This window comes from Chelonoidis abingdonii, chromosome 16 (assembly GCF_003597395.2).
Source record: "Chelonoidis abingdonii isolate Lonesome George chromosome 16, CheloAbing_2.0, whole genome shotgun sequence".
In the NCBI taxonomy this organism is placed as follows: domain Eukaryota; kingdom Metazoa; phylum Chordata; order Testudines; family Testudinidae; genus Chelonoidis; species Chelonoidis abingdonii.
Genome location: NC_133784.1, coordinates 19,999,043 through 20,018,561, shown reverse-complemented (window position 1 = coordinate 20,018,561; position 19,519 = coordinate 19,999,043). Strand labels below are relative to the sequence as shown.

Here is a 19,519-nt window from a genome sequence, read left to right as displayed (position 1 = left end):
TGGGGGCAATCGAGGGCTTTGGGGAACGGAGGAAGATGGGGGACAATTGGGGGGTTATAGGCCTACAATCATTTTACTTGACAAGACCAAAGATAATACTCTTTGTAAACCCAAAACAAATTCAAAACATAAAGCAGTTGTCTGAAAGTGTTTTAATGCCAGTATTTGCATCTAGGCTAGGCCCATCCACTTTCAGAAGTGGTTCTGCAGTCATTTTCTTTTCTCCACATAGGGAGAATCTGTGGGAATGTACGGCTGCTGCTGGAAATGTTGACTTGTTAATAGCGATCCCTGGCTAGATTAATTTAACTACTGACAGCCAGGGCAGCGCTGGAGAGGAATTAAGGGACAGTCAATGCTCACATGATTTTACAGTCTAAGAGCCTATTTCTGCACATCCCTGCTCACACAAATAGCCTCATTGATTTAACCAGGATTTATAGAATTAGCCCTTGTGTCAAATAGCACGGTGCATTCCTCTAGATAGGCTTGTTTGCTGCCATCACGGAGTCAAGCAAGTGAATTTGGTTCCCGCTATATTTAGAGCTTCAGGGGTTAGATTAGAAGAACCAAAATAGATCCAGGGCATTAATCTAGAGGTTATTCCTGGGGCTTTGGGTATGTGCCTATTTGGGATTAAAATCTAGAGAGGGGATCCTATAATCATCTGGATTTTAAAAATGGCTGAACTACCCCTATGTAGCCAGGCTGAGGGAGAGTTTCTTAGGGAAAGGAAATGTCTGATCTTAGTGTATGGCAGGAAAGCCCATGGCAAGTCATTCTGTAAAGTGAGGGAGAAAGAGGCAGCTTTGTTTGTCGCTTGGGGAAAAAGCCAGCGGGATCCAGGAATGAAATCAGAAGAGCTGGGCTGGTGGTGTTGAGCAGAGCTCTACCCTTGCTGTCCCTCTCTAATCCTGCTCTGTGTGTGTGTGCCTGTGTGTGTGTACATCCCTCCAAACCCTGGAAAAAAGGGGTTGGCTGTGATGCTGGCCCAGCAGCCACACAGATTGGAAGCTGTGATGGAGGCGGGTCTGGGCTACTTTAATCCTGCCTCCATTGGGATTACTGGGTAACACGGTCCTATAATCTGCATGGTAGCTCTGGGCGCGCAGAGCCATCTCCCAGCAGAGGAAATCGGCAAGTTGTGCCTCCTTTCCCCAGCGCAGAATAGAGCAGGCAGTGTTTGGGGGCATAGAGGGGAGAAGCAGGTAAGTGTCAACAAACTTGTCCTCTGTTGTCTCACACTGACTGTGTTTTTCTTTTTCTTTTCTCTTGAAATTGTTTCCTATAAACTTGCTTTATACTTTTTTTTAAAATGTGCAAAACTCTTCAATTTCCAAACCACCCTGAAACTGTGAGAACTCTTCCAGCCAGGCCAGGCTCATCCTGCCTAATCTATTCCGGCTGTTCTAATCTAACCTGTCTTGGTCTAAATACACCTGTACCCCTATGTACCGCTGTCTTTGGGGGCCAAAAAATCTTACTGCGTTATAGGTGAAACAGTTTTATATTGAACTGCCCCCCCCCCACTGCTTTATTGTGTTATATCCAATTTCATGTTATATTGAGTCGCATTATATCAGGATAGAGGTGTACTGCCACACTTTCTACCCTCGGTAATACTGCGTGGGATGGGGTTAGAGCTTTTGATGTATATGCAAAGGGGGTTAGGCATAGCCTATGTGCCGAACACTGATATTTGTGCACTATGTGGAGGGTGAATTGTAGTTCCAGGGCAGCTGTTTTTATCTTCTACTCCCCCCGCCACGTTTGTTTTTACCTGTTCTGGCTTTGTCCTAAAACTCATTTAAACTGCCCTGATGGTTTTATTGCCAGGATCAACAGCCCCTTAATATTACAAACGCTCACATTGCTTTCCTCACTTGCAGAAAGACAGCTGCAAGACTATATAATGAATAGTATAATTCACCATGTGCTGTTCTTGACATGCGGATCCTAGTTCTCTTTCAATGTTGTGAACTATACAAGCCAATGCATGTGGGTCAAATCTGAAGCTACAGCAAAGTTTGCAGGTGACAAGAGCTGGAGTTCTGGTGTGGGGTTTTTTCACTCTTAACTCCTCGTGATCTATAAAAATGTGTGAAGGATCAGAAAGGAGCCGGTGTTAAGGCAGGTTTGGAAAAAGTCTTGGAAAGTGCCTTATGCTGTGTGAGCTGTTGTCCGATGATTGCTGGGTTGCAGGCATTTAAAAAAATATATCTTTTTTCTGCTTTAATTTTTAATTGGGCATGGGAGTTACATGTCTCCTAGCTCTGGAAACTGTTGCAGTATAGATCAGGTGTCATTGCTTCGGGCTGCGGCAGGAGGCTCTGGGTCAGCACACTACTTGAGAAAACCAGGTTCTTGCACATTGCGCCAGGAGACAGAGTGAGACTTTGGCATTCAGTTTCACCAGCAGCAGCATGTGTGTCCCAGCTGCGTGTCACCTGGGGGCTTTCTGCAATCGGGGTACTGGGGTGTGGCTATCAGGACTCTGGGCGGGCTCAGGGGGGGTCAGTGTGTGTAGCAGGCTGGAGGTAATTTGACTGTGGGAGCTGGCTCTGTGCAGGTGCAGTGGCCCAGGCTGTTTCTGGGGAGCAGGGGGGCATGCCTGGATTTTTGTTGCCCTGAGCAGGGTATTTATAGAACCTGGTTGCTCAAGGAGCCATCAGAAGGCTACAGGAGGCAGGAGTGGCACATTGCATTCCCTTGTGGCCCACATGCTCCAACTGCCAACTAATCACTTTATAATCACTGTGTCGACTTCTAACTCCACCCTTCACTCAGCCATTGATTTGCATAGCCATACCTATTAGCCTTGATTATAGAGGGGGCACCAGGGAGAGCTTGCCCCGTCCCCACTTTTAGACAGCCGGGGAAGGGGGCGCCTAGTACAGTAGAGGCTGGATGGAGCTTGGGGGAGCAGTGCTGAGTGTGGTTGGGTTGCTGGAGCTGGGGGTCTCCCATCCCCAGTGACCAAGCCAGGCCCATTCAATAACCATTCACATTTCCCAGCTGCACCCCTCCCCCACCCGATATGCAGCCAGCTCTGGGGTAAAGCAGTAGCCAACAGCTGAGGAAGGAGGGGTGATTTTGGCCCCAGGCGCTGAGGCAAGCGTCTGCTATTCAGGGAAGGGCTGGGGGATCCCACACTGATTGGAGACGGCCTTGTTTAGCCTAAATTCCTTCCCCAGGTGCGGGGAACAGCGCAGTGGGGCTGGTCCCCCATTGCCTTCCTCCTTGGGCTGACGTGGGTATGAGAGACTCCCACACCACTCTGGGGATGCAGCTCGGCACTTGTGTCACACTGCATGGCAGCATCTCACACTCGCATCCCGCGGTTGTGAATGGCTGCACCAGGGGAGGCCAACCCAGGACCAGGGCAAAGGGCCTGATCCAAAGCTGGTGGGAGCCAGCAGTCAGTTCTATTGACTTCAGAGAGCTCCGGCTCAGGGCCAGATGGCTGAGTCCAATCGATGGGCACTCAGGCCTCTGGCTCCAGGGAGTGTGTCTGTTTCACAGCCAGGGGAGCAGCCCCCTTTGGGTAGGGAGCTGTCAGATCTGCTCTGTAGCCAGGGTCACCTCCCCACTTACCCTCTAGAAGAGGATCGGGCTGGCCACACCACAGAGACGGGTCTGTTGTCCTGCTGGGCCAGGGGCTACAACGACCACAGGTCCTGTAAGGGAAGCCCCCACCGGAGCAAGCTGGAGCTAGGGCCAGTGCACAGGCCATGTGTTCACATGCTGAGCCCCAAACAAGGACCCCTTGTTTCCAGGTGGAGACAATTAAAGGGCCATGGCTGGGGCGGTGGGGTGTCTAACTACTTTACTCGGCTCTTCCCATGCCACCTTTTATCTGAGTCTCTCGGGACCTCTTGGTGCTCATGCGTGACCACACATCCTCCTTCGCACTCGGGGTGGGCGGCCCCATCTCAGAGGTGAGAAGAGTCCCTGCGAGGTGCCAGAGCCAAGCCTCCTCCCCTCCCAGACCAAGAAAGGAAGCCAGGAATCCGGGCCCCAAGGCTTGCTTCTAACTGCCAGACCCAGCTTGCCTCCCGTAGCTGGGACTGGCACCCTGACTCCCAGGCTCCTATGCCAGTCACTAGACCCACTAACCACTAGACCCCACTCCCCTGTGACAGCTGGGATTTTCTAGACCAGGAATCAAGCTGCTCTATCCCCTGCTTTAACCATCTGACCACAACCAATTACCCTGTGACTCTGCCCCTGTGGCCTGCTGCAGTACATAGCCTGGGGTGGGTAGGGACACCTTTGATCAGCTCTGCCCCTCCCTTTCCCTGCTCCATCCCAGAGCTGCCTGGCTGAAAGCAGCGCTTTAGGGCCCAGAGCTGGGAGTTTCGGAGCTGCTGGGGTTCCAGCTGTGTCTACACCCACTGGCTGCGGCTGTATCAAATAAACATGCTGCGCCAGAGCCTTTCTTTGGTGGATTTATCGGGAGTGACGCGCTGGGGTCCCACAGTTTGTTTTCTCAGTAAACCGTTCTCCAGGCTGCGTAAGAGCCAGCATGGTGGGGAGCTGGGGATCCGGCGCCCGCTCACCTAGGCTGGCCCTGGCATGCCGGGGGCATGTGGAGTTTGGCTGCCATCCAAGCGCCCCCTGCCGCACAGTGCTGCTGACACAGTGATTTGCTAACAGTCGGGTCCTTCATGTTCATCCTCAGGTCCCCTTCACATTCCACCAGGTTCCAGGGGAAATGCCTAAACTAAATGCTGTTCTAACCACCTCCTCCTCCCCTCGTTTGTTATCACTTCCCTCAAAGGGCCAAACGGCTACATCTGTCACCTGCATTCCGGTCACCTCTGGGCTACTGGAATGGGCCCAGACCCCACTATGTCAGGTGCTGAACACACACAGAGAGAGGCAGCCCCAACCCCACCCGACTTAGGCTAATTAGGCAAAGGTTGGGAGGGGAAACTGAGGCACTGCAGGGGGCAGTCACCCAGTAAGGTAGCGGGAGAACCCATGTGTCTAGGACCAGTCATCCAGGGGCAGAAGGTTGACCTAGTGGCTAGGGCAGGTTCCATTCTGGGCTTGGCTGCAGACTTGGGCTGTGTCGACATTAAATCTAAGGTTGGAGGTTAGCTAATGCATGCTACCAAGTCTAGCCTAGGCAAGGCAATGGGCCATTAGTGTATGTTCAGCTGCTTCGATTAAAATCCAGGCATCCCTCAGGAATGGAAAGAACTGGCTGAGATCACATCCAGGGGCTGATGTCTCTCCTGACTTCCTCCAGTGTAAGCCTCTCCAAGGGAAAATGGCCTGGAGATGCCAGTGGCTGGGGTGGAGCCCTGAGGCAGAACTGCTGTGTTCAGCCCCGGCCAGTTGCCCCAGTGCTGCTCCCTGGCATCCGCAGTGGGCTCATTTCTGAGGCGACAGTTTGCATCCAGCCTCGAACCTGGCAAAGGGACGCATGGGCTGATCTGAGTGGTGGGTCCCAGGCTCAGCTGCTGCTGACCTACCCTTTTATTACTGTCGCCCCAGTCATGGCCAGGGCCCCTAGGGCCAGGCTCTGTACAGACACAGCACAAAGAGTCAACAGCGTCAGTGCTAAGCAGGGCCACTTGCATGAGAGCAATCGCTTGAGTTAAAGGGTTAGGCACCCAAATCCATATGTCCAGGCCATGTTACACATCCTGGCCTGCAGAAGCAGGGTCTGCGCCAGCCCCAGCGCCAGAGCCTGGCTTCTCTAGCGCAGGCTCCAGAGGGCCCCAGTCCAAACCCCACTGCACTGGCCAGCAGCTGTCACATCGGCACCTACGGGAGTCGCTTGTGGCTCAGGGGTTGAGCACCCACTGCTAGCGATGGCAAAACTCCCTCTGAGCGCAGGCCCAAGCTAGGTCAGATCTTGCCCCTTTCCCTGAGACAGCAAGTGAACTCCCCGCTGGCCGTCTGCATCCGCTGCAGCAGGCTCTGCAGCGGCTACCTTCCCGCCTGGCCTGGCCCTGGCTGGTCAAGGCTCCCCGTGATATTGGCAGCTGATGCAGGTTCCCTGGGTCGCTCCTTCCTCCTGCTCAGTCATGTTCAGGGGAAGGAGCTAATGCTGTTGGAGCATGTGTCTGGGTCTCGGGGGCAGCCCCCACCTGCAGGAGGTTTCCCAGGACAGCATCTGACAGCTGGTGGCTCCTGCGTTGCAAGTGACCTGTGGGTGTGTGTCACTCCGGCTGAGGTTAGTGAGGGGTGGCTTTGGGGGTAGGCACCACATAGCCCCCCGGAGCTTCCTGGGCATGGGGAGGAGGTGCTGGGGCGGCCCCTGCTGTCCCGGGTGCTGGAACGCCATGGCTGTCTTTGCAGCTTGCCTAAGAAGGAAGTCACCATCTGTCCATGTTCTCCCAGCCCTCGCTTCCCCTGCCCCATGGCTGCAGCATGGCACGGGGCTTCCGCCCTCCTTCCCTCATCCTCGCACATTCGAGTCCTCCTTGCAGCCAGGCCGCACCATCAACTAACACAGCTTTCTTCCCTGTCAGGTGGGTTTAGTGCCTCATGGAGGAGTGGCACTAGGTTAGTGAGGGCTGGCGCTTAGAGCAGGGTGGCCTGGAGCCCAGGCTGCCAGGGTTCAGTTTCCCACTCTTCCACTGATTCACCATGTGATCATGGACCAGTTGCTGCCCTGCTCTGTGCCTCAGTTTCCCTATCTGTAACATGGGGTGATGGCTTCTCCTGCCTTTGCTAGTGGTCCAGGGCGGGTTCTGTGGAGGAATACAGAAAAGCCCCACGCATAACCTACCTGGATGGTACTGCATGGGATGGAGGGAGCGTTTCTGTCGGACTCCTGCCAGCGTGGGTCAGGCGCTGAAGCATCACAGCAGGTTACCATTTTCCTAGCATGTATCCCTGCAGAGCTGGGAGGGTCTCGGAGGGCTCTTCTTCCCTGGGAGATTGGGGCATAGCCCAGGGCTGGTTCTGGAGGCCAGCCCCCCCCCACCCCCCCGAGAATCCCATTGCCGGGGTGGGTAGGGTTAGGACCTGCACCAATGGTGGGGTCTGGCTGGAGTGTGACACGTGCCATGGAATGGGGGGGCTCTGCCCTGCTTCCAAATAGGCCAGTGTGGCGAGATGCCAAGGGAGCGCCAGGGGCTGGGAGACCCGGCTCGTCGGCTGAACTGGGTGTGAGATGCACGGGATCCCCATAGCCTGGCTGGGCTGTGAGGGGTTGAATCCATCCCCCAACATGCCTGCTGCATCCTCAGGCTTTCCATGACGCTGGTAGCAAAGCCCTGGCAGGTTTGCCAACGTGGGTGCTTTGCTGCGCAAAGCACCACGTACGAACCCCGTGTGCTGGGCTGGCCTTGTCTCTTGTTCAGCGGCTGCAGCCACGCGTGCATGTCCCTGCTCATCAGCACACCCTCGCTGATTATCCAGAGCAGCCGTGAGCTCTTTTGTGGCTCCCTCCTCCCCCTCGCTAGGATTAGATTTCCTCCCCAAGGGCAGCTCAGGACACAGGGAGTGAGGCTGTGCATCCAGCCCTTCCCCAGGCTGGGGGCCAGCCCTTGGCCACGGCTTCTTCCTTCGCACAAGCATGGGGGAGAGGTTGGGACACTGGCCCCCAACAAAACTCAGTGGCTGCGAATGGGTTGGCTATTAATCCCCTGGTGAGGAAGCTGGTCAGAGACATCGAGAGACATGGCAGGGTGACAGTTGGGGGCTGGGAGCCCAGACTCCTGAGTCCTCTTCCCAGCTCTGGGAGGAGAGTGGGAGCTTGTGGTTGGGGGCGGGCTGGGAGCCAGGACTCCTGGGTTCTCTCCCAGCTCTGCTACTGGCTCACTGTGAGACTGGATGTTGCAAACTCCAGTGGAGGCAAATGATCAGGCAAAGCTCTGTAGCATTCTCTGCATCAGGGCTTGGGCCCATAGATGTGGAAGCTGCTTGGTGCAGGAACTATATTTTGGTATGTGTCTCGCTGAGTGCACAGTAGCGGAAAAAGCCCCTACCCGCTGCGTGGCTCAGTGGAACAGCTCCACTGCTGTCTCTCAGGGATGGGGAGGCATGGGTAGTGGATGCTTGGGGGAAGCGTGGCCCACCCTTCTGGGGAAGGGCCTGTTAGTTCAAGTTGGGCCTGTGTTCCGTGTCCCCCTCCGTGTCCTGCCTCCAGAGGAGATGGAGCTATCACAGCTCAAGCTGTAGCAGCTCCTCCTTTGCGCTCTGGAGGTCTCACCGTGCTGGCCAGGTGGGTGGCTGTCACGCAGAGGAAGGATGGTGGCTGATCAGGGAATGAGGTGAAGTGGCTCTGCCACTGACTCCATTAGACCTTGGGCAAGAAACACACAGGCTCAGCTCCCTCTCTGGGCAAGTAGGGGCAGAGCGCTGCCTGGTTCCCAGGAGTGTGGGGCAGACATGCTGCAGTACTCAGAGAGGAACATGCCCAAGGTAGAGGCGGGGGGAGTTCCACCCACAGTGGATAAGGGGGACGAATTTAGTCTGCACCGAACAGCTGCTTGCAATTGGAGCAATCATCCCCCAATTCAGCTGTGGGTCACTGTGCTTCTTACATGCCTAGTTTTGAGACCAAAAGTCCCCCCATCCCTCCCCTCTAGATCAGTCACCAAGGACCAGTAGCAGCAGAATTTTTCCAGCCCCAGTGGGTGAGTGGAGCATAGAGAGCCTGAGCTGGAGCAGCAGTGACTGGCTCGGGGATGGCTCCAGGCCAGTCAACCACACAGAACAACCCACACCCGGGCAGGATGGTCCGGTGGCAGGGAATATGTGAGAGCGTTAGGCCCAGTGCGTGTGGCAGTCACTTCCAACTCTGTGTCCTCACTGACTGGAACCCAACTCAGGCACAGCGCCTGGGGAAGGGCTGAGATAGAGGCGTTCCTGGGTCTTTGTTTCTACTCTAAGGACACTTGCAACCTACTCAGGCGGCCAGGATCTCGGCCCGGGGCATTCAGCCTAGATTAGCTGGAGAAGTTAATGGGGGACTGCTGACAGCCCTTGGGGGAAAGGCGCCAGGAATCCCATGTGCTTTAGACAGGGACTCTGCAGACCTGGGTTTTGGCCCCAGCTATGCAACAGGCTCCCGTGTGATGTCACTGCCCATCTGTGCATGCAGTTATAGCCCCTATGGTCTCCCAGCCTTCAGAGCACCTGGCGTGGGAGCAGCTGGATGCTGATGGAGGCCTGTAATGCTACTGTAATGAAATAGTGATCAAGGGCCCTGGGGGAAAGGGAGCTCTGCATGATTTATAGAAGAGCTGGGCTTGACTGGTGCTGCCAGAGCTGGCTCTGATGCCCAGACAGCAGCTGCTGCGCCACCCTGGCTCTGCTGCACCCTGCATGTGCTACCAAGCTAGGGACTGTATTCTTCCAGCAAAGCAGCATTTACCTTCTCCCTCCTATGGGGGCATGGGTACGTCGCCTCCCCCCCCCATGCCCGATGGGCCCATGGGTGCCAAGGGGTGAGGGAGAGCTCTGTCCCATGGGCCAGCAAGGGGCAGGATCTCAGTGGGAAGAGGGGGACACTTTGCTGGAGAAGGCATGTTGAGAACAGAGGCTGCAATTCACTCTGGAGCAGTGGGACAAGGGCGAAGTTCATGCCCCAGCTATACCTAGGGTGACCAGACAGCAAGTGTAAAAAATCGGGATAGGGGTGGAGGGTAATAGGAGCCTATATAAGAAAAAGACCCATACGTACGTATAAAATCGGGATATCTGGTCACCCTAACTTTACCCTACTGAACTTGAAGCCCTAGTTTGAGGAGAAAGGTGGGGGCCAGGTCTCAGCTGATCCCTCTGCCTGGACTGGATTGCACCTGAGCACATGACTGAGGGCAGAGAGAGTGACCTGAGCAGCTGAGAAAAACAAATTCAAGTCTTAGAAGACAAGAGAAACCCAACTGGGCCTTAGCTGTACACTGGGGGATGGCAGAGTTGCTGGGAACGTGGATAATAATTAGAGATATACCTGTCTCTGAGAACTGGAAGGGACCTTAGAAGGTCATTGAGTCCAGCCTCCTGTCTTCATTAGCAGGACCAAGTACTGATTTTTGCCCCAGATCCCTAAGTGGCCCCCTCAAGGATTGAACTCACAACCCTGGGTTTAGTAGGCCAATGCTAAACCACTGAGCTATCCCTCCTCTCTGATGAATAGCCAAGTGCCAGCTGGAATGTGGAAGCAGATCTCTGAGCTGGTTCCCCACCAGAAGGAGGTGTTAGGATGTGTAGATGCCAGGCGGACAGTCAGGTGGATTGCAGCCCCAGGAGCAGGAGAGGCCTAAGGTACCAGTGTTGGCCAGCTGAACCGTGGTGCTGTGCAGTTCCAGTGTTATTTATCAAGGGCTCTACTAACACAGGAGTCTAACCAGAGCAAAGCGCTTGTGAAGGCCTAGAGTCCCCTGGGCCCAGCCTCTGAGCAGCTTCCCCATGGGGTAGGCCCCAGCTCCAGGGAGCTGGCAGCACTAGGGTTCTCTACAGGGAGCTGTGGTCTCTTCCAGGCAAAGGGTGTTTGTGGCTCAAGCTGTCTGTGCACACTGAGTGCTTGGAATCCCCAGGTCTTTCAAACACAAGCTAGAAATCCCTTTAGCCTGGGTCCAGCGCTTCCCTCAGTTCAGTCTTTGTTCCTCAGATGTTTCCAGGAGTCCTAGTGTGGGGAGGACAACAGATGATGTCACTCCCCACCTTATATACCTTTAGCATATGGCGGGAACACTTTGTCCCCAAACTCAGTTTATGGAAAAACACTGACATCTCAAGATGGAGTCCAGAGTCATGTGGTCTCATCAGATGTCCTTGCTGAGTTATAGCAGCCATTACTTACAGGCTGTCTGGAGCGTTCTCATGAAGGCACACCAGGCCAGGGATAAGCTTCTCCTAAGGCCTACTGTTTTTCCTAATGGCCCATTACCCTGAATACACCCTTCCCCACCAGTTATCTAGACTGGAAGCATCCTGCCTAGTGGGCAGGTGTAACTACATGTGAAATACAGATACATAGTCAATATTCATAACTTCAGATACAAAATAATACATGCATACAAATAGGATAATTGTATTCAGCAAATCATAACTTTTCCAATGACACCTCATATGACCCATCTTGCCTAAAATGCATCAAAATTATGCCATGATCATATAATAATATCACTATGAAGAATATGGGGTGCAGTGTTACAGGAGGGAGCAAAACAGCCTTGCTGATTCTGTGCCCCTCATCCTTATCTTGTGCTGGTTTCACACCCATGGCTGTCATTGCACTGACTCCTGAATCACACTGGAGTGAGCTCGGAATCGGCCTATTTGTTGGCTGGGTCTAAGCGAGTAAAGCTGCTGTCCGACTGCTTGTAATATTTGGTGTTTCTTTTCTTCAAAGCCCCAACTCCTGGAGTCCTGGGATTAGGTCAGAATCTCAGCTGGTGTTTTTATAAATCAGTAAGTACCTGGCCCTCATGGAGAAGAGCTAGAGAATGTTACCCCTATAGGGTCAAAACTGGGAGGGGAATGGAAAAGGCCCAAAATGGATTGAATCTTTAAATTTCCTGGCGTTTAAGCCAATCTTGTAAATGTGGTAACAGAGATTCCCCCTCTCCCCCATCCAGATAAGAACCTTTCAGAGCGAAGGCACTGATCAGTGTTTATGCTACTGCCCAGCTGGACTTCGCCTGAATCAGAGCCCAGCCCTGCTGCTCCCAGAGCGATGGAAAGACTCTCACTGACTGCCGTGGGGGACGGGGGTGGGAGAAGGGTTATGGTTCACTACTGGGTTACAGCAAGACCCAGGATTAGGGACTCTTGGGGGGCCAGCTGAGCCCTAGCTATGGACAGAGCCAGTCTGTGAGGATAATCCCTTGCCATCTCATCTTGCCCTGCTGGCCCCTGGCCTCTGCCCGTGCTGCCACCCTTACCCCCTGCCTGCTGTCTGGCCAGTGTCTGCAGACTCCCTCTCCCACTTGGAGCTTTGAAAAGGTCCCCTGGAGCGCAGTCACTGAACTAATCCATAAAGCTCCAACCCTCGCCTTCTCTGGCCCCCTTGCCAGGACCCACCACTGCCACCCCACCCACAGGAACTCAGACAGAGGTGAGGCTGCAAGGCAGCTGGCAGGAGATCGGCGGGCGGCCAGTCGCTCTTTATGGTAACTAAGAGTTTTGTTTGGGAATTGGGAAACATGGCCATAATATTTGGGGTCAGGAAGGAATTTCCCTCTAGGTCAGATTGGCAGAGACTCTGGGGGCTTCTCGCCTTCTTCTGCAGCATGGCTCACTTGCAGGTTTAACTAGCTTAAGTGGTAGATTTTCTGTCACTTGAAGTCTTCAGATCATGATTTGAGGACTTCAGTAACTCTGCCAGAGGTTAGGGGTCTATTACAGAAGTGGGTGGGTGAGATTCTGTGGCCTGCATTGTGCAGGAGGTCAGACTAGATGATCATGATGGTCCATCTGTCCTGAAAGTCTCTTTGTCTCTGAGAAACACTGGGTCTCCTTTGGAGGTAAAAACTCAGGGGGATATGAGATTTTTTTTGATTTGGGCTTGACTGTAATAGTTCCAGTTAGCACTCTTCAGCAGTAAATCTCAAATCACTTGACAAAGGAGTTTGGTGTTGTTATCCCTGTTTTACAGATGGGGACACTGAGGCACAGGGTGGGCACATGACTTGCCCAAGGTCATCCAGCAGGCCCTTGGCAGAGCCAGGGACAAGAACCTGGTCTCCTGAGTCCCAGTGCTCTAGCCACTAGGCCATGTAATCATGCAACCCTCTTACTACTGTATACTCACTGTGTCACCTATCCATTTACTGCCTTTCCATGCTGCCTCCCTGCTGTAGACCATTTTTCTGCCATGTGAAATCAACTCTGCTCAATTTCTGACATGCAAACTTATCCTGTTTCATTGAGGCTGATATGGCATCTTTGTGAGTCTTCATTGTGGGGCTTGTGCAGTGGTGCTGGAACACTTTTAATAGCGGGGGTGCTGAAAACCAACCCCCTTGCCCCATCTGTCCCCCCCCCCCCAGCTGGGGCCAGGAGCAGGGCCTTATCTCCGAGAGGGAGGGACCCAGACAAGGGTAAAGGGGCTGAGGCTGTGGCCACAGCTGGGGGTGGGCGCAGGGCCAGCAGCCGGGCCCCTGCATGCCGGGATGCTGTGTAAAAGCTGGAGGTGCTGCAGCATCCCCTACTCCCATAGTTCCCACGCCTGTGGGCTCATGGTGTTTACCTGGTCTGCTAAGAGGCCCGTGGAACCGGTAATCGTCCCAAGTCACGTTGTCTGAGCTCGTGACATTCGCAAGCCAGTCTAGCTGTGATATGCAGAATTGGCAACCTGCAGCCACCTGACAAATCATGAGATTGGTGGAAAAATCACAAGACTTTTCAAAAATCATGTTTTTAAATTCTTATTTTTCCCTTTTGGTTCTGAGCCCTTCAGGGTCAGGGGTCACGTTTTTGTGCTTTTGCTCTGTAGCTGTGAGGGCTAGAAATATTTCCAAAAAAGAAAACGGAGATTTCCTCAGAACGAGAATAACAGGAAACAATGAGCTTAATCTACAGCAAGGGCGATTTAGATTTGATATTAATCACATGACTCTGGGACCTGGGGCTTTAAGAAAACCACATCAAGTAACATGACTTGGGGTCAAATCCTGAGAGTTTGCAGCACTGAGTGGGCCAAGATTTCCAAACTGGGGTCCCTAAACTTCAGCCCTGAGGGGGTGAATATTTCAAAACTCTGTAAGTCCCACTGAAGGGCAAAGTAACTAGGCATGTGAAGGCTTTTCACTCTGAATCCAAAGGTAGGCACCTCAATGTCTTGCTTTTCAGAGGTCCTGGGGCCTGGAGCCTCAAAGGTATTTCGGCCCTCACCTCATTAACTGTGCCCGCTTAACTCAGGGTCTGTTAGGATGTTTGAAAACTGGGCCTCTTGCCTGAGTGTCTAAACCTGGATTTTGGATGGTACCCAACTTTTGAAACCCAGCAAGTCAACAATTAGCCATATTCTTCCACCTGTGGGAAGCACTGTCTACTGGTTAGAGCACTGGGTGAGTCTGAACTCCTGGGTTCTTCCTGGCTCTTGGTGGGGATTGCGGCCCATGGGTGAGAGTGCAGGACTGAGATATAGGGCGCTGGGAGGGAGTGTCAGCTAGTGGTTAGAGTAGGGGGGCTGGGAGCCAGAACTCTTGGGTTCTATTTCTTGCTGCTTGCGTGACCTCAGGCAAGTTCTGTTCAGCTCTCTAGGCCTTGCTGAGCTTCTGCCCAGCTACCTCCTTACACCAGCAACAAGTAAGCACAATGCAGCCTCCCAGCCGGGGGAGACTGAGTCAGAGAGCAGTAACTCCCAAGCGAAGCAGTGGCAGAGACAAGACTAGAACCCAAATGTCCTGGCTGCCAATGTCCGGGGCTCATCGTTATAGATCCACAGCATGCCATGGTCAAGCCAGGACAGGTAATGAGAAATCTATTGCAGGCATTTCCTAGACTCTACTGGCCACACGGGCCAGTGCTTGGGTACCTGGCCAGCCACACGCAGCCCCAGCAGCTGGGCAAGTGCCTGGTGCTAAAGCCGGATTACTGCCATTAATGTTTCTGCTTCCCGGCCCCCAGGGCAGGCGGATTATCAGGGATTCAGCTGTGACGCGAAGGGAGATGAGTGAGTGGTTCTCCCCCACAAAGCTGTCCCTCTGCCTCCTCCTGAGCTCTGCCAGCCTCTGGGCAGGGGACCAGCCAGGGGCAATAGCATAGCTCGGCCAGCAGCGCTTACTACTGGGGCCAAACACTCCGTCAGCTGCTTCTCTGCACCCTCCCGGTGAGCGGTCCAGATAGAAAGGCTGAGGGGTGCTGTCACCAAAAGCCAGATGCCACCTGTACCTCGTGCCACCCTCCCCAGCCCATGATCCCTCATGGTAAAAATGACACTGCCTTGTCTCCTCTAGGCTTTCCTAGCCCCCACAGTGTAAAAACAGCCCTGGATTGGGCAGCAAGGAGGTGGCCTGTGTGTGTGTTAGATCTTGTCTACATGCCGCAGGCTGCACTGGTTTAGCTTAAATCAGTTCTCAAAGTAGGGCAATTCCCCCTCCCTCCTTCCCTCCCCTCCTCTCCATGTAGATGCTCTTGTTTCAGGTGAGCTGAAACTGGTTCCTGGCCAATTGCAGCTAAACTGCGATCGGCCTGGTTTAAACTGAAATCAGAGGCTGTACCCAGCTCTTTGCAGTGACCAAAACCACCCCCTGAAGCCAAGGCGCTGTGTGTGTACACAAAGCCCAGGTAGGTGCGTCTCTGTCTGTCTGCGCAGAGCTGGAGGCGTCTGCCCTGTGCTACTTACTGGCTGAGCAACAAAAAGCTGCTCTCTGAGATCCAGAGATTCCTGCTCCAGCTGCCAGCCCTGCCAGGTTTCAAGCCCGGCAAAGCTGCTCCAAGTTTTGTCGCTGCTCTCCAGCTGCTGAGGCAATGCCAGTGCCTGTGTGAGTGGGATCAAGGCCCAGCCCTGCCAGCCCAGCACCGCAGTGGCTCTTGGGAGTTGCCCGTCCCCAGCTCCTCGCTGGCAGCGAAAGGGCAGGGCAGGTGCTGAGGCAGCAGCCTGGAAGGGCTGGGCTTGTATAGATAGCCAGGGGTTAAGAGACACAGCCCTGATTAGCTTTGGGGTCCTTCTTTCTAGCTGCTCCCAGCACATTTTACTGGGGATGGAGCAGGTATTACCAGCGAAGCTGCAGAGCAGGGTGGGGGCTTGGCCACAGGCTACATTGCAGCTAGGAACCAGGTGTCCTGGCTAGTGGCTTGGTGCCCTGGCTGCTGCGACTCCACAGCAAGGAACCCAGGCTGAGCAGGGCAGGGCAGGCACCCCCTGGCTGGAGCCCAGCCTGAGAATCAAGGACCCATCAGAATCAAGAATTCTTTTAAAGCCAGCGATGAGGGTGTGATTTAAATATTCCAGCCACACTCTCACCCCCCTCCAATGATGGAGTGCATTCCTGAGGTGGGCCAGTGCCATCACCTCCATTTTATAGAAGGGGAAACTGAGGCACAGAGGGGGCCATGACTCTCCCAAGGTCCCCCAGAAGGCCAGAGCTAAGGATAGACCCACAGTTTCCTGATTCATAGCCTGGTGCTCTCTGTGCTAGGCTATACCCTCCCCTCTGCTGGAAGTGGAGGTTACTTTGATAGCCTGAGAGAAAGACAGGGTGGCCTGGCACTGCTGTGCCCAGCAAGGCTGCCGTCACCTCAGCCTGGCCTGGGCACCCCGACAAGACCCACTGCCCGTAAAAGCCAGATGCCTGAGCCTCAGGCTCCGCTCCTCCTTCATTCCCACTGCCTCCCAGCTGAGGCAGGGCCCACTGAAGCATGGGGCAGTCACACTTGGGTGACATTTAGGCCACACCTCCTCACTGCAAATGACCCGTCCCAGCGAGAACCCCAATCGATCCACTTGTCCTGGCTTCTATGCCTGGGGCTGGGCTGCCTGGGCTGAGGCCTTCTCTGCCCAGCGGGCCATGTGGCGCTGCCAAGCAGGTCACTGAGCCCTGCCAGGGCAATCATGGCTCTTTTTGTGGAGTCTTCCCTGCCAGATGCAATGCAGCCTCTGCCAACAGCGGCCTGGGATTCAGGTCTAGTGAGTAACCACCCACGGACATGCTCTGATGGAAATCTTAGGGGGGCAGGAGCCCTGGGGAGCAATGAGGGATCCATCTGCCCACAGGCATGTAAGGACTAACAGCCACCCCAGCTCAGACCCATGGTCCTTCTAGCCTGGTGTCCTGTCTCTGGCAAGTGGCTGGTGCGGGGTGCTTCAGAGGGAATGAACAAAACAGGGTGATTATCCAGTGATCCATCCCATCGTCCAATCCCAAGTTCTGGCAGTCAGAGGCTCAGAGACACCCAGAGCATGGGGTTGCATCCCTGACTAACTTGGCTAATAGCCATTGGTGGACCTATCCTCCAGGAACTTATTTCATTCTTTCTGAACTTAGTTATAGCTTGGCCTTCACACCATCCCCTGGCAAGGAGTTCCACAGGTGACTGTGCCTGATGTGAAGAAGTCCTTGCATCTGTTTGTTTTAAACCTGCTGCCTGTTAATTTCATTGGGCAACCCCTGGTTTGTGTGGGGAGCATCAAATTTAAGGCATTCCAGAGCCCTAGCTGCCCCCTGAAGCCCCCATCCCAGGCCATGTCCCCACAATCTTTAGGTTAAGATGAGAGGGGCAGTTCACCCCTGTGGGAGCTATTGTTTCAGGCTCTCTGCAGACTCAGGCCTTGTCTATACCTAAAATTTTTGCCGCTTTAATAGCCTTCCCATGAGAGTAGTGGGGGAAAGGAACCTATCTGGGGTGAAGGTGGAGCATGGTAAGTTTTTGGATGGGGTGATAGGGCGGGGTGGCCTGTGACACCAGCAGTTGGACTTGAGCCTAGCTGCCCTGGAAGCACTGGGTCTGTCTTCACTGTACTTAGCCTGAGCTCTTACCTAACCCCTTCCTGTCCCCACACAGCCCCTCTGACCCGAGCCTGGTGGTGCTTTGAACCCAGGCTAGCTGGTCTGGCTGGGGTGGGTTAGAGCCCAGGGGCTGCTTGCACTTGGGCAGTAAGGATACAGGCTAGACTACGCCCATGCTGCTAGTCCTCCAGCGCCTCCCCACCACGTGCCCAGAGGAAGACAAGCTCTCCCGCGCGTTACTGGGACCAAATCCCAGAGTGGCTCAGCTCCCTACAGCCCAGAGGGGCAGGCAACATCCCCCAGAAATCCTAGCAACCCCCCCTCACAGTGTGCAGGGCTTTCCCAGGGGCCTGCTCACACCTGGGCTGAGTTGAGCCAGAGTCTCAGACCTGGGCTAGGCTCAGACCCAGGCATGGATGAGCTAACTCTGCAGGGAATACATCTCCCCTAAGAGCGCACTTAGCAGCTGGCCAGGCCATAGCAGCACTCAGCAGTGGTGTAGAGAGGGGAAGAATTATCCAGTGCCAGGAGCTAGAAGATTAGCACCATCGAGGGCCTGGGCAGCATCCAGAGAACCGAGGACTGGTCACCTTTAGCTCATTGGCTTAAATCCACTGGGCCCTCACAGAGGAGCTGAGGCAGAAAGCAGAGGTGCTAGGGGACAGCACCTGAGCCCGATTCAGCAGGGAGAATGAAATGGGAGAGCCGATACTGCCTGGGAACAGAGCAACAGCATGTGAAGTGCGAATGGAGGGCAAGTGAGCCAGGGCTAATGAGTTCAGACAACAAGCTTTGTGTGAGATTATCTCCCTGCTATGCACCAAAACAAACTGTCAGGGCCATAGTGCACGGTGTGAGTGTGGGTCCGGGAGGGGAAGCCAGGACACCTGGGTCATATTCCTGGCTCAAACTCCCCGTGTGACTTTGCTTGCTCTGTGTCTCACTTTTCCTATCTCTGAATGGAGACCCAAACACTGCCCTGACTCATGGTGGAGTTGTGAGGGGTAATGAAGAACTTTCCCCCAAAGATTCATTCCTTTTAATGCCATTAGGAATCATTAAATTATCTAGTCTGACCTGTATCTCACTGACCTGAGAGTTTCACCAATTACTCCTATGCTGAAGCCAATAACCAGTGTTCTGCTAATGGGGGCCTACTACAAATCGATCTAGCCTTGATCTAGCCATGATCAAAGAGATTGAGAATCCAGCATTTCTCATGGGGTTAGTTCCACTGTTTAGCCACCTCTACTGTGAAAAAATTGTGCCTTATTTCTGAATTGAACTTATCTGGTTTTAACTTCCCACTGTGGGTTCTTGTTCTATCTGTCTCCACTCAAGCCCTTGCGATTCTGGTATTTTCTCTTTGAGAAATTGGTGAGAAGTGCTAGGAAACAGGCAACGCTTCCAAATTAGAACACGGTGAAGAATGTTCATGTGAATATATTTGGCCTGGCAGAGAGTGGTAACCCATCCCTGTTCTGTTTCTGGCTGCATGGCCTTGAGTAAGTCACACCCCTGCTCCATGCCTCAGTTTCCCCAATGAGGGGACATGATTTTTTCCCTGCACTGGCATGAGAAACACTCATTGTCAGCCCTGGCAACTTGAAATAAATTAAGACAAAAGCAGGGGTGAGGCTGAGCTGTGGCCAAGGGCTGGTGACTCATCAGGGTCTCCCAGCCAGCACCTGAAGCCACAGTTGTTACCTGTAGTGAAGCAAAGCAAACCCCGAGGCTTTGTCCAGACTCGGATTTAAGGGCTGATGTTCGCTCATGCCAGTTGCCATGTGGCTAGCACACGGGGGGCGTGGATCACCTGCTCTGCTCCTCTGGGCATCTCTCAGCTGGTCCGTGCCCTGCATGGCAGGGCCTCGGGCAGTGGGAGCCCTGCAGTCTCGCCTCTGGCACAACATAGTCCCCTGAGGACTGAAATGTTTGGTCTCACCGACGTTCCTGGGCTCAGGAACCAGTGGGGTCAGTGACCCAGGTGTGACGAACTGGGACTGTTCCTAATGTTTGCTCTGAATACTGTGTTGGTGCCTCAGTGTCCCCTAGGCAGTTCTTAAGTATCTGGCAGAGCAAAGGGCCAGTGCACCTAATGCCTGGCACTCTGTCTCCTAGCAACTGATGGCCTGGGCCCCTCCTCTGCAAAG

At 54.0% G+C, this 19,519-nt stretch overlaps 1 protein-coding gene across 1 annotated transcript in view; it reads left to right on the top strand.

Moving 5' to 3' along the window:
- The first annotated feature begins 1,093 nt into the window (after positions 1–1,093).
- SLC38A3 (solute carrier family 38 member 3) overlaps positions 1,094–19,519 on the top strand; it is a 75,649-nt gene continuing 57,223 nt past the window's right edge. Inside the window, exon 1 of the mRNA XM_032799318.1 lies at positions 1,094–1,208. The gene's annotated coding sequence lies outside the window, so the exon portion shown is untranslated. The remainder of the gene's footprint in view (positions 1,209–19,519) is intronic.